Genomic DNA, 6,100 nt, shown 5'->3' on the forward strand with positions numbered 1-6,100 from the left:
AATATGGAGGCACCAGCAATATATGACTGAGTTATGGCATATGTGTGGTTAACCAAAAGACTGGGCAAAGAGCAGGATCAAGTATAGGAATGGTATGGCATGTTTATGGCAAACCAGAACATTGACTAAAGAGCGGCAACATCTTATTCCATATATGGATGTTTTTTGGTTGTGTTTTGGCATATTTCTGTAAAGCTAAAACACTGCACAAAGAGCGGGGAATTTCTACCCAGAAGAAAAGCCCACTTCATTTTAAAAGCGTGATCAGCACAAATTTGGGGTGAATTTTGGCCTCCTTTTGGCCTCTCTTTGGGTCAGTTTTGGCTACTTTTTGACTGGATTATGGGGATTTGGGGCTTTTCTGGGACAATTATGGCTATATTTTGGAAGTTCGCAATTAGTTTGGGGTGAATTTTGGCTTCTTTCTGGTTTGATTTCAGCTTGTCTATTTTGGGCCATTTAGGGTCCATACATCTGCCCAGAACTTTGCCAAAATGGTATGCCAGTTTTGGGCCAGATTTAAGCCATAATGATTTTGCTATCTGGGATAAATATCGTGGTATAAAATAGCGTGAAGAATAAATAATATGAGATATTCAGATCTCTGATTCTGATATGGGCAAACACATGTGGGGCCACCATAGAAACTGCAGACAAACCCAAATGGGACCCTTATATGCAGCCCAAATGGAACCCTTCTGGGGCCCACATGGACTTGCTGGCTGGGTAAGGACTAGGGATGTAACGATTACTGGTATAACGATAAACTGCGGTAAAATTGCAGATGGTTAGTATTAACGTTTAAATTCTAATTGTCATGATAACCGTGTTTGATTACCACACTTTTAGGGGAAAAAATCCCATGTAATATATGGTTTTATGTCAAATATTTGAGTATAGTTTTAATTTATTACAATTTTAATTTTATTTACTTAATATTTGGAACCAATATTAACTTTTAAAGTCTTTGAAAAGGTTCATTAAGCATCTTTGTGTTATTTATGCAATAAATTATATATATTTTTCAAATGGATTCTGTTGGGTTTCTGTAAATTGGCTTAGAGTCTGGTTTTGACCAACTCTATATATTAAGCGTCATGAGATAACTTTTTTGTTGTGATCTGGCGCTATATAAATAAAATCTGATTGATTGAGTGATTTGATTGGTTTTCCCCTGTAAGTCGCTTTGGAAAAAAGCATCTGCCAAATGCATAAACATAAACATAAATTCGGATTTTATATATTTTTTGTGTGTTTTCTGGCCTTTTGTGTTGATATAGTGGGTCAAAGTGAAAAAATAATAGGCAGATGAGATAGATGAAGTTGTGCTGAAAAAAAGATACCAAACATGAGTATAGTAAACATTTGTTTATATAGTATACAGGGTGGGGAAGCAAAATTTACACTGAACATTTAGTTGTTTTTTCTCAGCAGGCACTACGTCAGTTGTTTTGAAACCAAACATATATTGATGTCATAATCATACCTAACACTATTATCCATACCTTTTCAGAAACTTTTGCCCATATGAGTAATCAGGAAAGCAAACGTCAAAGAGTGTGTGATTTGCTGAATGCACTCGTCACACCAAAGGAGATTTCAAAAATAGTTGGAGTGTCCATAAAGACTGTTTATAATGGAAAGAAGAGAATGACTATGAGCAAAACTATTACGAGAAAGTCTGGAAATGGAGGAAGCAACAAAAAACGTACCAAAGCTTTTATTAAAGCTCTCAAATCCAAAATCCTAAAGGATCCAAGCAAATCCATGAGAAAAATGGCAATTGAACTTGAGGTAGACAACAAGACCGTTAGAAATGCAGTAAAACATGATTTGAAGTTAAAATCTTACACAAGAACACCAAAACACTTGTTGACAACAGCAACAAATCCAACTTTAGCGATTTTTGGGAATCATGTTTATGGCCGCCTTCTAGCCCAGATCTAAACCCTCTGGATTATGCTATTTGGGGCGTTTTAGAACATGCTACCGATAGAACATCACACAGCAATGTCGACTTTCTTAAAGATACTATTAAAGAAGAATGGGAGAAGTTGTCACCCAAATATTTGAGGAACACTTGTGCAAGTTTCAGGAAGCGTGTGAAGGCAGTTATTGAGAAAGAAGGACACATAGAATAAAAACATTTTCTATTATGCACATTTTCTTGTGGCAAATAAATTCTCATGACTTTCAATAAACTAATTGGTCATACACTGTCTTTCAATCCCTGCCTCAAAATATTGTAAATTTTGCTTCCCCACCCTGTATAAAGGCAAAATCAAAAGGACTGAAAAACGGCCTAAATAGGCTCAGACCCCTAAGGGTTAATATTTGAATGTTTCTGTCAACAGAAAGTGCATTATGCCTATTATTTTATTTTATTTTATTTTATTTTATTTTATTTATTCCCCAAAATACAACTTGGTTAAATTATTTCAATGTGTGTACTTTTTGAACATTTTGAGCACAATTTCAACAATACCGTGATAATAATGATAACCGTGATAATTTTGGTCACAATAACGTGATATGAAATTTTCATATTGTTACATCAAGGACTAAATAAGATTACTTTGTCTTGTTGCATATTTGAAATGAACTAAACTTAAAAATAAATAAATAAATAAATAAAAAAATCTAATGGCTCCTTAATGTATCTGTCAGCCATAAACCACCTAAGTGCAGAAGCTCATGAGAAGCAGTGCAGGGTTGTGTTCGTGACTGTATCTCACCTCTGCTTTAATGTCATCCAGATGTGACGGATGATGACTTTTCTTCAGTCTTTCATTCGGATGCTGACCCGGGGCGTCACGGCTGCCCGGGGTCCCTGTCGGCCCGGGCAGCTCCAGCCTGGACCCCGGTGATTAATCATGGAGGTTCGGCCGCCGTGCTGTGCTCAACACGGGCCGATCACCTCCATTAAAGCGGGGGGAGCAGAGCCGATACAGAGAACACTTTGTGCCGAGGAAACACAGGTCATTGTCTGCCACATGAAGGTGCACTTTGTGTGCGTGTTTTCACAACCTCGGCTGGATTTCCCAAAAACCGCATGTGTGCCATATTTCCTATTTCATATCCTGGCTTCCACATCAGGATTACAGAGGATTAAAATACTAGATCAGGGTTTTGGTTTTACTTATTCTTTGATATGTCCAATTGATAAACAGCAACAGACAAAGTATTGGCACAAACTTTACTGTCGCCTATTAATTAATTAATCATCTTCTACGCCCATTTATTTAGTGCGTCTAATCTCTATCAATGGTCTCTATCGCCCCCTAGAGGCCGGTGACGTAAAAGACCTCTGCTCTGTAATGAGAACGATGCATGAAAAAATAATAATATAATAATACATTTTATTTGTGATGCACTTTACATTTTTATCGAAAAATCTCAAAGTGCTACAGGTAATAAATAATAGAGAATAAAAATGGAAAATAAGTAAGCCAGATAAAAACTGTTTAAAAATAAAAAGAACAACAGTTAAAAATGAAGACAATTAACCCTTTCATGCATGAATTATTAGAACTTTAATCAAGATTTTTTTTCCTGAGTGTTTTTATTCCTCTTTAGGCATGAAAAAAAAAACAATGTGATTGATTTTTTTTTTTTTTTTTTTTTTTTTTAATCAACCTGTTTTTCATGGAGTTACAAAAATGTCCACTCAGCTACACCATGAATTTTATGCTTAAAGCAAAGAAACATGTATTTAAAACCCAATATCATAAAGTGATATGAAAACAGTGAAATGAAACCATGTTTAATGCAGCTAATCTGATGTTTTCTCACATTTTAACATATTCTAATACTAGTTATTACTCACTTCATGGAGATAATATGCAAAAAATAAATATTAACAATTGATTTCCACTCAAGAACCAACCAAGAACAGCAAAGTTACAATAATGGTATGAATTGCAGTTTATGAGATGATGCATAAGTGTCCACTGTGTTGGTTGATATGGAACTAAAACAACAAAACCCATGAATATACAAGATTAAAGCTGTAGAGTAACTGTCCACTGTAGTGACCACTATGCATGAAAGGGTTAAAACAGGAGAAGCATGCACAGATGTTAAAAGATCATGGAAATGCTTTCCTGAATAAAAAGGTCTTTAGACGTTTTTTAGAAGTGTTCTCAGTCTCTGGGGCCCAGAGGTGATCAGGTAGGGCATTCCATAGACGGGGAGCAGCAGCAGCAAAAGCCCTGTCACCCATAGTTTTAAGTTTTGTCCTGGGGTGGGCACAGACGTCGCGACTGGCCTGACCCGGTTCTGGAGGTGGGGTGGGGGGTGAGGAGTTCAGTGAGGTAAGTGGGGGCTTCACCGTGGAGACAGTGATGGGTGTGAAGGAGGATCTTATATTCGATGCGGAGGTGAAATAAAAACTTCTATAAATAAATATATAAAGGTCGCAGTGGTTTTTATTGATTCTCAAGACATAAGTTGGTTAAAATGTAACAAATAATTAAAATATGTGCCAAATTTCTGATGTAAATGAGTTTTATTATCTATACCAGCTGTTGTGGAACACACTACAAAAAAGGGTTGCTTTTCTGGCTTTTTTTTTTTTTTTTTTTTTTTTTTTTAACATACATCCTTTGCAATGGACATTATCTTTATTTTTGTTTTGTTTTTTTTTTCTTCTGTGGAACTAGTCCACTATAGAGGACAAAAATGCATTTCTGGGTCTCAGGAGGATGAATCCATAAAGGCCACAGTGGATTTTTTTATTTTTAAGACACTGGTTGGTTAAAATGTAATATATAAATAGAATATGTGCCAAAATTGTAATGCAAACTAGAATGAGCTTTATTATCTGTACCAGGTGTTGTGGAAGATGCATTAAAAAAACATCTATAAATACATAAAGGTCGCAGTGTTTTTTATTGATTCACAGGACATAAGTTGGTTAAAATGTAACAAATAATAGAAAATGTGTCAAATTTATCATGTAAATGAGTTTTATAATCTATACTAGCTGTTGTGGAACACCAGTCATTTTACTGATGTGATCAATCAGTTAAAAAGGGCTGCTATTCTGCTTTTTTGTTTGTTTGTTTGTTTGTTTGTTTTTTACAAATATCCTTTGCAGTTGACATCATCTTTGTTTTTGCTTTCTTTAAGTAAAGCTGTGAAACTTGTCCACTATATAGGACAAAAATGCATTTCTGGGTCTCAGGAGGATAAATCCATAAAAGCCACAATTGTTGTTTTTTTAATTCTTAAGACACTTGCTGGTTAAAATGTAATATATAAATAGAATATGTGCCAAAATTCTAATGCAAACTAGGATGAGCTTTATTATCTATACCAGCTTAATTGTCCACTGCAAGAAAAGGGCTGCTATTCTGACTGTTTTGTTTTGTTTTGTTTTTTTTTTACATACATCCTTCGCAGTGGACATTATCTTTGTTTTTGTTTTGTTTTCTTTTTTTGTTTTCTTTGAGTAAAGCTGTGAAACTTGTCCGCCATAGAGGACTAAAATGCATTTTTGGTCTCAGGAGGATTAATCCATAAAAAGCCACATAGGATTTTTTTTATTTATTTATTCTCAAGACACTGGTTGGTTAAAATGTCATATATAAATACAATATGTGCCAAAATTCTAATGCAAACTAGAATGACCTTTATTATCTATACCAGCTGTTGTGGAAAACCTGTGATTTTACTGATGTGATAAATTCATTGTCTGCTGCAAAAAAGACTGCTACTCTTGGATTTTTTTTTTTTTTTTTTTTTTACATAAGTCCTTTACAGTGGTGCAGTGGACATCATCTTTGTTTTTGTTTTCTTTAACTAAAGCTGTGATGTACTTAATTGTGTTGTACTTGACCTTATTGATGTACTTGGTTTATCCCAAACTGGGAAATTAGAGACAAAAGACAGGACAAAAATGCATTTCTGTGTCTCAGGAGGATTAATCCATAAAACCACCGTGGATTTTTTTGATTCTCAAGACACTGGTTGGTTAAAATGTAATATACAAATAGAATATGTGCCAAATTTATAAAGCAAACTAGAATGAGCTTTATTATCTGTAGTGTTGTGGAATTCAGTTTAATGGCGCTTTTTCACAGTAGATATATAGACCATT

The sequence above is a fragment of the Sphaeramia orbicularis genome, chromosome 24 (genome assembly GCF_902148855.1).
Source record: "Sphaeramia orbicularis chromosome 24, fSphaOr1.1, whole genome shotgun sequence".
NCBI classification, from domain to species: domain Eukaryota; kingdom Metazoa; phylum Chordata; class Actinopteri; order Kurtiformes; family Apogonidae; genus Sphaeramia; species Sphaeramia orbicularis.